General features: G+C 39.1%; 1 protein-coding gene across 1 annotated transcript in view; it reads left to right on the top strand.

Moving 5' to 3' along the window:
• Nucleotides 1-17844, top strand: part of cdkal1 (CDK5 regulatory subunit associated protein 1-like 1) — a 239447-nt gene that overhangs the window by 40221 nt on the left and 181382 nt on the right. The window lies entirely within an intron of this gene.

Genomic DNA, 17844 nt, shown 5'->3' with positions numbered 1-17844 from the left:
CCATCTTGACAGTAAATTGATTATCTTTGTGTTTTGGACGGTGGGTCACTCTGTTTTAGCTTGGGCTTTGGGAAATTGTTATTTCTTTTGACACAAAACGACGAAACGATTGAGAAAGTAAGCTGCAAATAAATTGATAATGGCAAGTATCATTTCAGCCCTACACTATTTATCCACAGTGAATGTGGACTGCACCTTTCTCTGTGTGATTGTTTGGGCCTCTAGCAAAACATACCAAAGCACATTTAGTTCCATGGTCACAGCTCCTAAGAGGTTTCTTTCCATGTGGACACCTCAGACACACACACACACACACACACACACACACACACACACACACACACACACACACACACACACACACACACCACACACCACACACCACACACACACACACACACACACACACACACACACATATTTTCGTCCCTCTCGCTTCAATAACATCCAAACTGCAACAGGACAGGTGTCTGACATATTTAATTGGACAAATTGCAGGCTTTTAGGTTAGTTTGTTCTTTAAAGCAGCATTTTATCATCTGTCACATTTTGGAATGTCTGAATCATAAGAATGGAGCAACTTATCAGAAGGCAATTTTCCAGTTTTTCAAGAGTGAACAATTTCACTTTGCCAATTTGATCAGTGCAATTTTCCTGTCCTTCTGCTTCAGTCGTCTCCTCATGTTCCCTTTCTCTTTCACTCTCTTTCCGTACATTTTTCAATTGAAATGCACAAAATAATAACACACTTCCTTGTTGATGTTCAAGTTTTTTCTTTGACTGGAAATCACCCAGCTGTAATGCTAATGCAATTAATGCTCCATTCATTGGGAGGCGCACACACACACACACACACACTCACATATTTGTTTTTTATGCACTGATGATGGAGACACAAAATTATGGGGTACAGGATCAGAGAGAATCTAAATGCCCACTTAAGTCTTTTTTCAATGCCTTCATTTTTCCTTGGCTTCTCTTCATATGATCACCGGGGAAAAAAAATAGAGAAGGATGCAGGCACACGCGGGGCTGTCTCGCGCTCAGTCACACGCTGGCCGTTATGCCTGCACCTCCTGGTACGCCAAACACAGGCACATATAATCACACACTGTACAGGCTGAGGTAGCAAAAGATATTTTCTCAATTTTTTGGTTTCTTTTAATCCACTACAGTCTCAACATTTCTAATTTAACCCCTTGTCTGAGGAGAGTAACATTTCATGTTTTGTTGACCAGCAGAAGGTTTGATGTGCAAGAGTTACAGCAGACGTTATAAAGTTGGTGACAAGGGTTGGTGTAGTGGATAGAGCGCATATCATATTGGCTCCGGACCTTTACTGCATGTCATCCCCCCTCTCACTCTCTGTCTACCTATTTCAACTCTGTACTATCCAATAAAGCTTGAAAATGCCAAAAAATAATCTTAAAACAAATTAAGTTGGTGACAAAAACAAATGGAGGGGAAACACTATCTGACATCATGCGAAAACACGAGGACACTTATGTTTTTGGCCGCGCACAGAGCATGATAAAATAATAAGTAAGAGTAATTTTTCAAATTTATACAAACATACTCTGTTTAAGGCCTCCCATCAAAAATATAACAAGGTGGATGTTATTGTCTATTGGATGTGGCTTTAATGGGTTATTTAATGACCTTGAATGAAGTTTGCTGTTCTGGACATTATTTTCAAAAATAAATAGTCCTTAGCTACACTGTTAAACTTGATCAAAAACCAAGTTAATGTTAAAGGAGACTGGACAGAGATACTTGGAGGAAAATAAAGATTAATTTGAAACAATGATTTGTGTTAACTTTATACCTAGGCATTTTTGGGTTATAGATTAATCTTCTTTTAGAGATTAGCGTTTTGAGGCTGATCAGTGAATGCCCTCATGTATGTGTGTGATTCTATGGAGCATTTAGCTGTTTTCTTTGCTCAGCTTTCATTATTAGTCAGGTCCAGAGTATGTTGAAAACACTTATGGACCGTATTGTCATTTTGTCCCATTGTACTGATGTGTGTGTGTGTGTGTGTGTGTGTGTGTGTGTGTGTGTGTGTGTGTGTGTGTGTGTGTGTGTGTGTAAAACAAATTGTCCCATGTGGCTGCTGCATCAGGGACTTTATGTACAACCAACACACACATAAACATGCATTGTCACAGAAGCAACAATCAGTGTCCTAGTAAATGAGTTGAGGGGTTTGGAATGGAAGCACAGGAGCTTTTCGGCAGTCTTCTATCAGGGTTTGGAGAGAAGCAGTGAAAGGAGCGTTTATTACTTCTGGAGAACTGGGGCTTAGCTGGCATCCATGCCAAGTCTGTGGGATACAGAGTTGTGTGTTTGTGGTGTGGAGAGTTACCCTTGTGAAAAATGCTATAATGCGTATATTTCTTTGCCTGAGTGTAAAAAAACCCTCCTATAATGACTGGGTCTAAAGCTGAAAACTGATGTTGCCTTTTTAAGTCTGCACTTTTTTGTGTGTATGATTTTTTTTTTGGCTAAATACACATTAGTTTTGTATTGGTTAAGGTTTCATCTATAGTGAAACCAGACACATGTGTCTTGCTCAAAGACATTTGGGCAAGGGTCAAGCGTTGTTATGTTGATGTAATCTGTGATTATTAAGATGATATCAAAGCCTACTACAACATTCATTTGGTTATTTCAATCCTTTTCCAAACCGCTGCCCTAAGCATTTGTGTTCTGGTCTTATTCGACAAGTGTGAAAGATGGGATTCCCTCCAGTTGTTTAGTGATGGTGACTGATGGTGCTCGCTGCTCTACTGTTTTCTGCTTCAGCAGGACTTCTACATCAGGGAGTCACTCAGTAGCATACACTGCTAATAGGGCAACTTCTGGATGCTAAAAAGTCAATTAGTATGGATATTTGGGTGTGCCTCTACATGCATTTTAAATGACAAAATCTATAGTGTGATTCAATGCTGCAGAACTCCCATATCAATGAACCCGGAATACATTAAAGAAACAGTTGCTCAACAGCATGTAATTAAACTGCTCTGTGGTTGTGTGTGTGTGTGTGTGTGTGTGTGTGTGTGTGTGTGTGTGTGTGTGTGTGTGTGTGTGTGTGTGTGTGTGTGTGTGTGTGTGTGTGTGTGTGTGTGTGTGTGTGTGTGTGTGTGTGTGTGTGTGTGTGTGTGTGTGTTGGGTTTCTCCACTTGGCTGTCTCTAGTAATTTGTATGACCAAGGGAATGTATGCTTAACGAATAAGAACCCAACTCTGAGTTCTGTACTGTTTTCAAAACACGCCAATTCCCACATTATATTTACATCCATTTGAATGCAATTTTGATATTCATGAGTCAACCACAAGAAAGAAAAAATCATTAATGTTAATTGAAAAGGGACACACAACACACAGAATGAACTCTTGGAAGAAGTCCAGAGTGTATGTGCTGTGCTGTGCTGTGCTGTGCGCATAACAGATGTGTAGGCTGGGTGGTGAATATATGTTATGGCCCTTGGCTACACAGGACAGTCTATTGTTGGCTCCGTTTTGTCTTGGCAGAAGTTGCTTTGCAAATTTAGGGCCATTGATTGCAGAACAGCTGCCAAAAATCCGCAGTGTTGCACAGAGGCCTACATAATAATTCACAAGACTAAACTGAAGAAGAGAATTTTTTTTTTTACTTTTTTTTTTTATTAAATCGAAATATCAGTTAATTTGATATTTCAGCATGTTGCCGCTATTATTTATTAATAACTTCTTTTTAAGGATCATTTAAGACAAAATATTATTCCAAACCTTGAGAAGATATCTCAAGTTTGAAACATTCTTGAATTGATTCTAGAAATGTTAAAATGTTTTTTTTTTCTTATTGCAGTTTTCTGCAAAGAAATCCATGAAGACGGACATTAATATTACCGTAATTGTCGGACTATAAGCCGCAACTTTTTCCCCATTTTTCGACCCTGTTATTACACAGCACAGTATATGTTCTGTAGCTACTGGGGATGGGCGTTAGTAATCAAGTACTCGAGTACTCCTCGTTTCAAATTAACTCGATTGGTGGATGAGGAAAATTGTTTATTTTTTATAGTGTCTGTAGCCTGTAGGCCGGCGGGCCGCGGCCGCCCCTGTTTTAAAATGTTATATACGTGTACAAAACGGATAAAATAAAGTTTAACACAATTAAATATTTTGATGCAAGTGCAATAAACTGAGCGTTGTGTCAAACATCAACTGCAAATAACTGCCACCTCCGTGCCACCGCAGCGCAGCCTGTGTTCTCCACAGCACCGCGGAGCTGAACACGGTCTCTCCTTTCTTCTCCAGAACATTTTCAGGAATATAACTGTCCAATTATTTCAAAGCAGATGATAAAGTTATGTGTATAAAAAGGGGAGATGACACCTGTTACTCTCAGTTAGTAATGAGTAGACTCCAGGTGAGCATGCAAGGTGCTCTCCGCTTGGAAAGAAAAGAAGAAGCAAGGCTTACTTCAGGCACATTCGCTCCGAGCCATCAACAGGTAAGACGCCTTCAATAGGGAATATGGGGATAAGATTCAAAAACCGACCGGTGTAACGTTCCGTTAATGAGAAAGTCGCGGTCATTATTCACGGACACAGAGTGAGCATTACGCGGTTGGATATAGGCCTACAACTATCTGCTTTGGTGAGTTATTTATATGTATTTAAATTGTAGGACAATAATTTTATATTATCTGCTGCCCTTCTTATTTTAAATGGTGACTTAGGCTATTTTTTTTTGTTACGACTACAGCCCATGCTTTTTTTCTCTTTTTTTCTCCCCATCGCAGACCTACTCGATCGGTTTAAATTGTGGCCCGTCTATTTAATTACTTTCAGTGAGGAAAATGTGTTTTAAACTTGTGGAAAAAAATCCTTAAAGGTCACATATTATTCTAAATGCACTTTTTAAATGTGTTCCAACATATCCATGGGTCCACGGTGTGCCAAAATATCAAAGAAAATAACAATCTCTCCTTTTCTCCCTCTCCCCCTTTCTGAAACCCCCACCCCTCCCCCCAATATACTCCGTTCAGAATTCTCGCGGTTTATGACGTCATAAACTGCACAGCCACATCCCCATATTTTCTTTATATGTCCATGCTTCCCCCCCACATTAGCAGTAGTCTATGATAACCCCACCCCCCCATTTCTTATTGGTCCACGGCCCCGAGATCCGATGGAAAATTTTCCAAGTGACAGCCATGTTGCTTTCCCCGCTAAGCGACAAGATGCCCATAGTAGCCTACAGCCTGAATGTTACATACACCAACACAGAATGCTTTTGCTCATACTCCACTAATTTATCTTAACCACAGCAGTCTATGCCTCGTTTTTAATAACACAGCGGATAGGAAGCTACTTGTGGGTTTTTTCAAATAGTGAAACTAAAAGAAATGTTTTTATTGGTATTTTTGCCTGACTGGTGTATAGCTATTTAGCTTTGGGACAAGCATTCAGCTTTTGCTCATAAAAACATAATTCTATTACCCACACCAGTCTGGAAATGCCTCATTTTTAACAGGACAAAGGTTTGGAACTTAATAGTGCGGAAGTCAACTTTGAAGATATTTTTTTCACTGATTTGTGTGGTATTTTTAGCCGGTAGCTCCCGAGCTAGCTTCGAGACAAGCATTCAGCTTTTGCTCATAAAAACATAATACTATTACCCACACGAGTCTGGAAATGCCTCGTTTTTAACAGGACAAAGGATTGGAACTTTATAGTGTGGAAGTCAACTTTGAAGATATTTTTTTCACTGATTTGTGTGGTATTTTTAGCCGGTAGCTTCCGAGCTAGCTTCTAGACAAGCATTCAGCTTTTGCTCATAAAAACATAATTATATTACCCACACGAGTCTGGAAATGCCTCGTTTTTAACAGGACAAAGGATTGGAACTTAATAGTGTGGAAGTCAACTTTGAAGATATTCTTTTCACTGATTTTAGTGGTATTTTTAGTTTATTTTATCGTCTGAGTCTTATTTTTAGCGTTGGCGCCCATGTAGCTTCGGTTGTAGCACCAAGTTTTGCTCATAACACGCTGTTTATATTCCTCACAGCAGTCTGAAAATTACTCGTTTTTAACATGACAGGATGGGAAGTAGAAATCAAACATTGAAGCTACTGTTTTCACTGGTTTTAATCATGTCAGGTCATGTCAAACTGTTCTTGCTACAATAAATGATCTGAACGGGTTTTTCAGCAAACATCTAAAAAAATAAGTATTAGGGACTACTTAGACCATATAAAATTGACAGCAAAGTGCATAATATGTGAGCTTTAATATCATATGGCAACTGTGACTGTTTGACTTAAGCATTGAGCGCTTCATTGCGGTTAGGGCTGGCCCGAATGCCATTTTTCAGGCTTCGAATATTCGTTGGTTTTTCCGAGCGAATATTCGTTCCAGAAAAACACACCATCAAAAACAAAATAAAAAAATAATAATAATAAAAAAAAAACGTTAATAATCCCTATATACTCCCTGTAACCGATTTTGATAGTATCTGCATATTTTGTTGAAGATTTACGCGCTTGGAGGTGAAGTAATGGATGCGCTATGACACTTAGTGATGTAATATCCTCCTAAATGAGCAATACTACTACTACTACTACTACAATATTACTAACTTTTATATCCAAATATAAAATTATTTGATGACATTATATTGCAGTACTAGCTTCTTGCAAAAAAAAAATTGAAAAAAAAAATATATTTAAAAAAAAAAAAAAAAAAATAGAGCTCCGAATACTAATTTAAGCTCCGAATACTAATTTGCCGAACGAGTATTTGAATAATTCGGGCCAGCCCTAATTGCGGTCAACCGTTGTTCTGTAGACAGATGCGTTGCGTTCTAAAAATAGAAAAAAGTTTAACGAGGTATCGATTGATCCTCAAGGAATGCAAGCGATCACACGAGTAGCGAAAACACTCGTGCCCATCCCTAGTAGCTACTATTGCACTAAATGGTAACACTTACGTACGTTATGCAAATATGCAACTTGTTTGTTGAAATGTTAATAAATGGGAGCTTCCTCAAGCAGCCATCTCTTTCACGACAATCCCCTCTGTGCACGAACTCTTACAGTAATTAAACATTATAACACCTGCGGCTTATAGTCCAGTGCGGTTTATAGTGCGGAAAATACGGTACCAATGTTGTAGATGATTACATTTCACTTAGTTTTAGTAATACATTGCTAATGTTATTCAGCAGTATACTTTGATTTAACACACAGGTCCGGATTGTGTGTTCTCTTAGTTAAAACCATATATTCAAAGTGGAGTTACAAGTGGTCATTCAATATGCATTATAGCCCATGGCTGCATATATTGACTAGAAAGATGCTCACTAATGTTGGGCAACTTATTTTACGTCATTGATTTCTGACAGCACATTCACACCAGTTAAAAAGGTCATGCTTTGCAAAAAAAAATTAAAGTGAAAATCTGACCTTAAACTAGCCTGGAAATCCAGACCCTGATATCTTGAACGATAGAGGGTCTGGCCACGATCATTAGTAATTTCCAACTCAAGGGGCGGCTCCTACTCGTGCATTTCAAATGCCACTGCACGCAGTTGGATAGCACTACAACCAATCAGAGCGATGCACAAGGCGACGTAAGCCCCTTTCGTTTAGCGAACAGCTGTTAAACTGTTAAATTAAACGTTTGCCGTTGTCGGTCGGCAAAATAGAACATTCCACTTACTTGCTAATGAAAGATTTGAGTGCCGTCTTCCAAATCGTTAAGGGTCGAGGCCAAAGCAGTCTCAAACTCACACAACATATCCGCAGCCATATTTGATGTTTACTATCACGGCTTCGACGTCGCATGCACGTCACAGGTCTGGGAATGCCAGGCTAACCTTAAACCAAATGTTCATAAGGTATTCTGACATCCTATTATGACCAGCTCTTTCCAAAACCTCCTATCCAGAGAGTTGGGGCTGCAATTTAACAGATGACAAAACGCTGCTCACCCTCACAAGCACATACAGGTCTAGTTTGTTCTTCTAGGAATCAAACAAAACGTCTTACATTGCTCTGGAGTCAGGTTATCTTTTTACACAGCCTATAATGCACAGGGCTGTTTTTCTTTGGCCTACAACATGTTGCTTTAAATGAACTGACACTGAAAGTGAGTGGCATTAAGGCCAGGCAATTTTTCCTTTTTCATCAGAACATGACAGCGAGGTATAAACAATCTGAAATCTGCAGTGACCTTTTAGAGTTGTTTTCTTAGGGCAGTTGTTTTATGTCTGCTCACCCAGTCCAGCAGACACACACATGCATGGATTTGTAGCTGGCTTTGAGACACACACTGACATAAACACATACACACACACACACACTCCCTCGCTGCCCGAGGCTGGTTTTTGGTACAAACCCAGGGATTGGCATTTAATCTGTCAGTTCTGCAGGGCATTAGCCTACATTTTGGGGTACACACAGCAGACACACAAATAGTCAGAGAGGGAGAGAGATAGACTGACAGACACAGAGGGAAAATCAAAAACGTAGACCGAGTAGAGGGAGGTAAAGAGTGTAGCCAGGTTCAGACATCCTGATGTGTTGGCCTCAGTGAGCCCAGGGCTCTAGGAGAAACACAGCAAGGCTCACCCATACATGACCTTGCTTCCAACATGTGTCTTCATCTGCATTGTTAGACTGGACTTTACCTTTCTATGCCCTGCTGCTAACATGGTGTTCTGTTTCACTGTAGTTAAATTAGATTAGATATGTTTTCTCCCACTTTTAACATACTGGTTTTCACAGTAACAACACACTGACACACACGCACGCACGCACGCACGCACGCACGCACGCACGCACGCACGCACGCACGCACACACACACACACACACACACACACACTAAAGTCTTACAATTTACTGTTGAGCAGACTTACCGACTTCACTTCTTTGTAGATTAAACGGCATGCACAAAGGTAAAACAGACTTCATGCAGCAGATAATTACAATGGCTCTGTTCTTCCATGTAATTTACTCTTGCCTTGTCGTATTTTGGTCACGTTCCCATGATGGTAAGGTGAAATGCCTTAAGGTTGCATGTGATTGGATATGATGTGAGTAGTCAAAACAAGCAATCTTTCCCATTGTTGTCACCAATAGAACTTTGTCAGATCTGTGATTTATTCATTGTAAAGACCCCTGAGACCTTGAGGCACAGTTCTGTGCTGCATACAAATGTCCCCTGTCTCAATCTCAAGTCGGTATTTCATGAGTTGCTGCCTTTTCTGTTTGTTTTTAAATAAAAAATGTTTACAACTTATTTTTAACAAAAGTAAAGGTGTTCAATAAAAGCCTTATTAACTGCGGAAGATTCAGATAGGCCTGACAGAAACTTTTCCTGGGTAATTCACCTTACCACTTTGCTGAGAGTTATCTGGCTTATCTGTTTAACCCAATCTCTCAAAGGTAAGCTGGTAACTCACATTACCATTAACCTGTTTACTGGACTTTTAGTAATAACCAGGTCACAACCTAGTGTTCTAAACCCAACGGACATATCCTTTTAAAATAATTGTCCTGCTGTCGGGCTAGATTTTTGTATTTTTGTCTTTACTTAACATAAGACCATTCAACTACAACAACACATGGTCTCACTCAATTTTGTGTGAGGAATGCTGAAAGTGAAGTAACAGTCTTACCTTTTTAAAGCTGGTTTATCAGGCATCTGAAGGGATGAATTTAATGTGATGAAAGGCTAATGATGGCTTAATCCCTGTTCCTAAAGGACTGGACGCTTATCAGCTTCTATCGGGTTTAAAAGACAGAGCATTATTAGTAATGGAATGTCAAGTCAGAGGTTGTTATGCTATTATCTGGTCTCCTTTGGGACATAACATTAATATGGTCTTTGGATATAACAGCAGTAGTACTGGGAATTTTTATTCGGTTTGCATAACTGCAGGGAGACAATTGCAATTTCACATGAGACCCTCACCTTAAAATGCTCACAAATTATTCACAGCAAGTAAGGTACAAATAATAAAGGCCCAAGATAAGAGTGTTGACACTTTTGTGTTGGTGGGTCTTGAAAAGTGCACACACACAGTTGAACATTATAGATGTGCTATTAGTTTAGCCATACTAGTATTATTCATACTAATTTCAAATATACCCCCCCTCCCCCACACACACACTCTCTTTCACTTCCCCCTGACATGCAGTCAGTGGAGATTATCATAGGTCCTGTTGTTATGATTATATCAGACAGGCCAGTCTCAGCATCTCTAGGCTTCTTAGATTTTTGCTATTAAGCAAGTTATTCTATTTTTTTTCTTCACGTGTGCATTCATTTTGATGTTAACATACAGTGTGTGGGTCTGCACATGCCTGTGTGCTTGGGTAGCTGAATTCCTCTCACAAACAACCTGTCACATCTGCTCTAGAAAGTGGGTTTGAATCCAAGGCTCAGCACAGTATGGGGCTCTGGTATCCGTGTGCGTGTGTGTGCTCGCGCGTGCGTTTGTGCGTTTGTATCGGACCTGCTCACAGTATGGGACTAAAGGCCTGAGCCAACAACCTTCTTCCACCATCTGAACTGGAACTTTTTAAACATACCTTTACTCTGGTTTTCTATCTAAGCTATGTATAAGCTTGTATGTACCACTATTGGTTTGGTTTAGTTTAATTTATTCACATGTCATCATATAATTGAGAAACAATTTCATGGTACAATTGGCAATGAAAGACGGATGGAATGGGGAACCCGAAATAAGCTACAAAAGCTGATCAGCCACCTATGGATAAATATAATGACAAAAAACAACAACACAATGTGTCTGTAATATGGAGACAGGGCAAACATCAACTCAATTTGACCGAGTGATTTACATATAATGATGCATGAATGTGGACATGTTTATAAATCCCCCCCAAAAAACATGTTTACAGCTATGATTAGGGTTTAGCTTTTTTCTTGTCTGAACTATTGCCAATTCTAAATTTAAAAACTGACAGCAGGAAAATGGTGGTGTTACTCTAGAGATGTGTGTGGATCACATCGTAGCTGCTCTCATATAACATCTTCTTTAACAGCAATCACAAACAACTCTGGCCTTTTATCTGTTCAGACGACTGGGCTCTTAAGGCACCCCGCTGGGCTCCAGCCCTCCGGCCTTTTTGCTTATCCCAGATTGTGGATCTTTAAGCCTTAAAGAGTCCAAGTTAATATTGGATTGAAGGTAAAAAGAGGACCTTTCATTGTGGTATGTTGGAAGTATCTGGGTTTCCCTTGTTAAATACCAAGTTATACTGTATTCTGCAGTTTGTTAAGGGATTGAGTTACAATTTGGTTGAGGGGCTTGAACAAAATACTTATTCATATTGGAGGACTTCATGTTGGCCATTCCAACTTCTATAGGAATGTGAGATGAAGGTAAAAAGCAGGAAAAAAAGTAAAACGTCTATGGAATATGTATGAGCCGAAATCATTGTAAAAACACCACCTCTCTGAAACCTATTGGAGTATTTACAGTTGAGACTGACTGGAAAAACGGAGAAAGAAGATGTTAGCACAGTGTGTATATCAGCCCACTATGGGACCATAGGATTACCAGTGTTTCATGTTAACCATTTTTTTTCTCCTTATGGTGAATCAGTCTCCATGTTGTGTGCGCTTTAAGGGAATGAAGGGGTGCTAAGTCCCTCAGTGGGGGGGTTTGATGGACTTGTCACGCGATTCTTACACCTCCCAAGGAAACGCAGATGTCTTATTAAGAGACGACGATGGCACTGACACTCGAATTGAACAGCTGGAAAGGATGGAAGGGGCTTTACATTTCAAAAGACGGTACCCGTAGGATACTTGAATAATGATTCCAGACTTAGTTATTCATGCCATTTTTCTTTTTGCATGAAATATCTCATGAGTGTATCAATTTGTTTGCAGTATATTGTGTTGCTAAGTGGACACACCTCGCAACAATGCGTTGTGTTCTTCCGTTTAAGTCACTTTGGGATATTGTGACCCCTTCCTGCATAGTGCTAGCTTGGGTTAGTTGATGGTTTGTTACCACAGAGCTGTAGCCACAGGAAAACAGCTATTCATCCTATTAGGAAATGGATGAAGGCTAAATCAGTAACACAGTAAAAAAGCATACCAGCTTCAGCTAAACAAAATGTACATTATAGGATCGTAAATATCATATAGAAAGGCCTTTAATCCCCAAATTATTAAGAAAACAACTCTGTGATTGACACAGCACTGCCATCTCAGTCTGACAATATAAAACCTTCGGGCTGTTAATTACAACAGATGTCAAAAGTACCGTTGCAGCTTTGTTACTCTGTCAATAAGGCTGAGGGAAGATTTGTGTTTCACCAGCAAGATGACTCAAGTCCCACAGCAATGTGTTAAGAGCCACGGGCGGCTAGATCACTCCGCCAAACAATTTCCTATTAGAGACCAGTGACTGACTGGAACAGTATGTCTGTGTGTGGTACAATATGTGACAAGGACAACAACGGGGAATTGAAGACAGAGGTGAAAAGGGAAAGATAAAAGAGTGAAGCAGCATGGGCCGGAGTGCCTGATTTAGAGACAATGTCAGCTGTCATCTGTAATAGTAGAATATGTTGACATGGGAGGTCTCTGTAAGAAGCTGACAAGGTGGCGGTGTTTTATGTGGCCTACAAAACACATGATGCTTTATCCTGGGAGAGAGAGCTGTACATCAGTGAGCGATGGTGCTTGTAATGCTCATTATGTTGTTTGATAAATCGGAGGTGACCCTTTGGGAAGGTCATGTTGAAGAGGTGATAGGTCACTTAAAAAGGCTTTGGAGGTCATGCTCTTCTCTGCTAGTGATGAATCACCTGGCTTTTGTCCGTGGCACTTTGTACACATATTTATCTAACGTGTGTGTGTGTGTGTGTGTGTGTGTCGTTCAATGATTCATTGATCAGGGAAACTTAGTGTATGCTCCATATGTCATCATCTGTGTATGGAGCCCTACGGACAGTCCATATCTGGCTTTGTTTTTGCTTGGTTGTGTGGGTTTATAGTATGATTTAATGTATTTATTTTATTGCATTTTGAATGAAAGTCATATTGATCACAGTAATACAATTCTATATTGTACCTTTTGAGTGCTGTACTTTACATGTATTAGGCGCTAACATTGTGTTACGGGTCCCAGGATTGGGGTGCCACGTAGCAATAAAGATGTCTGCATGTTGCATCTATATTCAAATTCACAAATAAAATACAATACATTTCTCCTGAGTCTCTCTTGTCCAGTCTTCAACTGTATAAGTGCATTACATTATCTAGTCCACATACATCCTATTCTAATTCTAATTCACCTGTATAAGTGAGTTAAGGCATCAGTAATAATACAGTGCAAATTACAGCATTTATCTACTGTACTTGAATGCAACATGTAAGTTGCAATTATTCTAGATTCACACACACTTAAACATACACAAAGTATCACTCAGAGAAAGCTAAATGTTTTCAATACAAGGTAAACCCAGTTGTGACTCTGGATGTAACAGTTGCACTCTTATCTTTAAACAGTATGCATTAATATAAACATCATACATTCTTCATAACTTGTAAAACTGTAGCCATGAACCTTTAACATTTACTCAAATTCCCCTTTAAGCTGCAGTGTGCGGGAGAACACACATCAAAATAACACAGTGCAAAATACACACAATAACCCTTACATCAAGCGGCACGCCTGCAAGACATTACGCAGGGCGAATAATAAACCCATATTCGGCGGAGCAGGAAGCTACGCGCCTTACAGTATTTTCTCTTAAGTTCGCTAAAAACACTCAAAACATGACCCGAGCTTATTCCACAGTTACCCATATAAAGCAAGGCTTAGCTTATTCAAAAGTTATACATATAAAGCAAGGCTTTAGAAAGTTGACAATAAACCTTAAATCAAGTGGCACGCCTGTTAGACATTAAACAGGGCGATAATAAACCCATAATCGGTGGAGCCGGAGCTTTCGGACCTTACGGTCTTTTCTCTCCCTTTGTTCTCAACGGCAGTATTTTAAAGTCTCTCAAGTTTGCTAAAACACTCAAAAACATGACCCAAACTTCTTCAACAGTTATACATATAAAGCAAGGCTTTAGAAGGTTGACATTTTATACCAACTACTGACTTGTAATATACAGAAAAGGTGAGAAGCAATGAAGACACGGCTGGTTAGTTTGTCATCCAAGTTGCATCTGAGGATGCGGGCGGAAGTGCTCCCCAATGACAACAACCCGTAGCGCAACTACTATAGTGTCAACAGTTCCACCTGGGTGCTGCTTACATTTTAAGTTCCTCTCACATTGAATGTGGCGAATAAATGAATGTACTGGTCTCATACATTTATAACAAATTAAACTAAATAACTTCATATCCTTTAACCAATTTAAGCAAACTATCTTAAATCTGCCAAACTCTACCTGTAACTGTTTTAATTAGGCTATATTGTACTTTCACCCATCTAATTTTAATTGCTGCCACTTAATCTTCACCACTGTGTAAATGTTTCAATTGTTTTTCTCTTCACCTGTTGTTGTGTATTTGATGTATTTGCGTTGAATATTGTTTATGTATTGTTGTTTTTCCTTTGAATTTGTTTGAACTCGACGTCATTGAAAATGAGGGTCACCCCTCAATTGGTCTCTCGAGGATAAATAAAAGTTAAATGAAAATGAAATGGAAAAAATGAAGCCCTTAAATTCAAGAAAATTACCTTGGGCTAATTTAAATAAAATTAACAGTTTTGAGAGTACCACAATTGCCTAATAAGTCTGTTATGTTCCTTGTGTTTTTCGTGGGTATTTTGAATGCTTTACCAGAGCTACATTTTACAGATTATCACAGTGTGTTTTAGGCTTTAGTGCTCAGACTATATGAGCTGAACAAGGAAGGAGTTCCTGATCAATAGCACGACAAGCTCCAATTGGTATGATATGGTTATTTCCCATGGTGACTCCCAACATGTGTGCCTTCAGTGAGTAGATTTCTCCTTCAGGCATGTGGGAGGACATATCTTAGCCTCACAGGACCCTTCTCGCCACTATTGTGACAGGGAGAAATTAAGACACGCACGTGCGCACACGCACGCACGCACACACACACACACACACACACACACACACTGGGGCTTGATTAAATACAGAAATTCCCACCTCATTCCTTTAACACCTGCTTCACTCCAGGCCTTCCCTTCTCTCGCTCTTCGGTTCTGCCTTTTACATTTTTGTTTCCTCATTACCTAATATGATTGTGAATAATATGTGGGTGTTGGGCACAGTAGCAGAGAAATGAAACCAGCTTTTGGCCAAACGGTGGGGATTTCTTTTTAGGTTAAGTTCTGCCAAGTTTATTTAATTTTCAATTATCTGAGCATTGTTTGAGAGTTATGCTCCATGTTTGCACTGTAATAAACAGTGAGAGTGAGTGTAACGGTACTAGTACTGTGGATATTGAAATGAATTTCCTGCTATAGAATGGAGATCAATAATCCAGCCGTATTAATGATTTGAAAAAGAAGAAAAAATATCAACTGTGCTAACGGAATGGGAACATAGGATATGAATGTGACATACAATCAAAATAAATCTAGAGATGCACCCACAAAGAGAAATGCATTGAGATGGATTGGTGTTTCATTATTGTCAGGCCTGTACAGTAAATCACACATTCATTATTGTATATATGGCACATTTTCGTTTCCATATTTGATCATTTGTGCAGTGTTAGATTTTCACTATGATCTTAAATACACAATTTTTTTTATCATGGGGGCGAAGTTTTGAAATCCCAATTACTAAAATGTAATTATTCCTAGCTAGAAATGTGCCTCATGTTGATGTGTGAATATGTAACACTGCATTAATACTGTGTGAGAAGAACCCTGTTTCCAGTGCACTGGATATGTTTTGCACATACTTTACTGTAATGTTAACCAGAACAGATGTGATTTAACAAGCCAATTAGTATTTCTCAAAAGCAGTGTGAAGAGTGTAAGTAAATGTGCCATTATAACACTTTAAATGATACTGCACACTGCATAAGTATTCTGTGATTTTTATTTATCAGATTTATATATAGGATATTAAGGGTGTACAACATGCGGTGCAAAAGTAGAGTACATTTAATTGCTTTTTGGAAATAAACACCAAATTACAAAGCAATGCAAAAGGAAACACTGCACATCTCCTATCCCCCCCCCCACACACACACACGATTTGATCAATGCAGAACTGATGACCATTATGCTTTAGCAACACTGTTTTCACATTGTTGGCAATCAGGCACATTCAATTGAATTAACAGGTGAAGAGATAATGTGAGATATATGAAGACAAATTACAGTGGAGAAAGAAGTGAGAGGAGAGAGATAAAAAAAACACAAATGAAACGGAGGCGTGAACGAGACTGGTGGGGTTATTTTGCTCCCAATTAATGAAAGCAAAGGAGCCACCAGAGTCATTTCTATTCCAGTTTAATTGAGTTTAGGCATTTGGAGCAAGAAACATATTCCTCAATAGGGACTAGTTAGAGAAGCGGTTGAAGGAGCCAGAGGGTAGAGAGGTGGATGTTGATGTGTTTTAAGGTGCTGTGGCTATCTCCTGCAGGTCATTTGTCTCCCAGCAGGTGATTATAGACTGTGGCAAGGTCACACTGTTCCCTATCTCTGTCTACCAGTCTCTCTTTCACTTTTACACCCTCACACACTCACATTTTTCAAACTTTCACCTTATTTTCTTTCTCCTATTTTTGTCATGTCATTTCTCTCCATCTATTTTGTCTTTGTTTTTTTACCTGTTCACCTCACTGGCCCCAGTGAGATCTTTTTGTATGGCTGTGTCAACTTGTGTCTCCTTTTTAGAACCTAGATTTATGTTAATCACAATCAGCACTGTCACTATGCTGTCAGTTTGAAAAAGCACAAGGGTGTCCGGTTTGCTACATTGCCGACATTTTAACGCAGTGATTTTAGAGGCGTTATACATAATTTAACAAATCCTGATTCACAAGAGGACTGGGGAATCTAGCAGGCACCTCATTAGTACTTGTATTGCCACAGAGGGACAGAGAATGATGGGGAGGGCAAGGGAAATAACAGGGGATAAAATGGAAATGAATGTAGTCATGATTGATACAGGGTGGAACTGAACTAACTAATATGTCCACTTCTTGATGCATTTTTATTTAAAGGGACGAGTTTATTGAATACATACGATTGGCATCTTGCTAGTGAACACATCAATCGCAAGGCAAAACAATTCTATCAAATTGCTTGTTACATTTTTGTTTGAAAGAAAACAGGTGAATTTGTAATTACACATCTTTTTTCTTGCTCCAAGCAGTGCATGTGTTAATCTGGATTATTGTATCGGGGCATAACTGAACAAGTGCTATATTTTTAAATTTAAATGAACAATGCATTGGTTGACAGTTAGCAAACATTTCGATGTTTAACCCATTTAATCAAGCAATACATCCATCCATGTCCTGCTTACAGCTCTTTAAATATAAAAATTGGCTGCTTTTCCTTAGTTTTAAATCCTTTATTATTGTTCTGTATATCAAACACAACAGGACATTTCATCCTTTTGATCTATTACTTGAAGCAAGCAGATTGTTTGATTACATTAGGTATTTAGTTAACCAGTGTTAACTAATGTGCCAATCAGGAGAGACTTTATTTATCTGAAATCTAAGGAACAAAAATCTACTATTCATTTTAAATGCACTTTAGAACCCATCGAAGAACCCACAAACATCTGGTAGAGTTAGCGTAGAGTGGGAGAGTAAACAAGGTGAGAGAGAGAGAGACAATTTAAGACTGCA

This window comes from Ammodytes marinus (assembly GCF_949987685.1).
Source record: "Ammodytes marinus genome assembly, chromosome: 13".
Classification (NCBI taxonomy): domain Eukaryota; kingdom Metazoa; phylum Chordata; class Actinopteri; order Uranoscopiformes; family Ammodytidae; genus Ammodytes; species Ammodytes marinus.
Note: the sequence above shows the minus strand (reverse complement) of the source record. Positions and strands in the feature narration are given on the sequence as shown.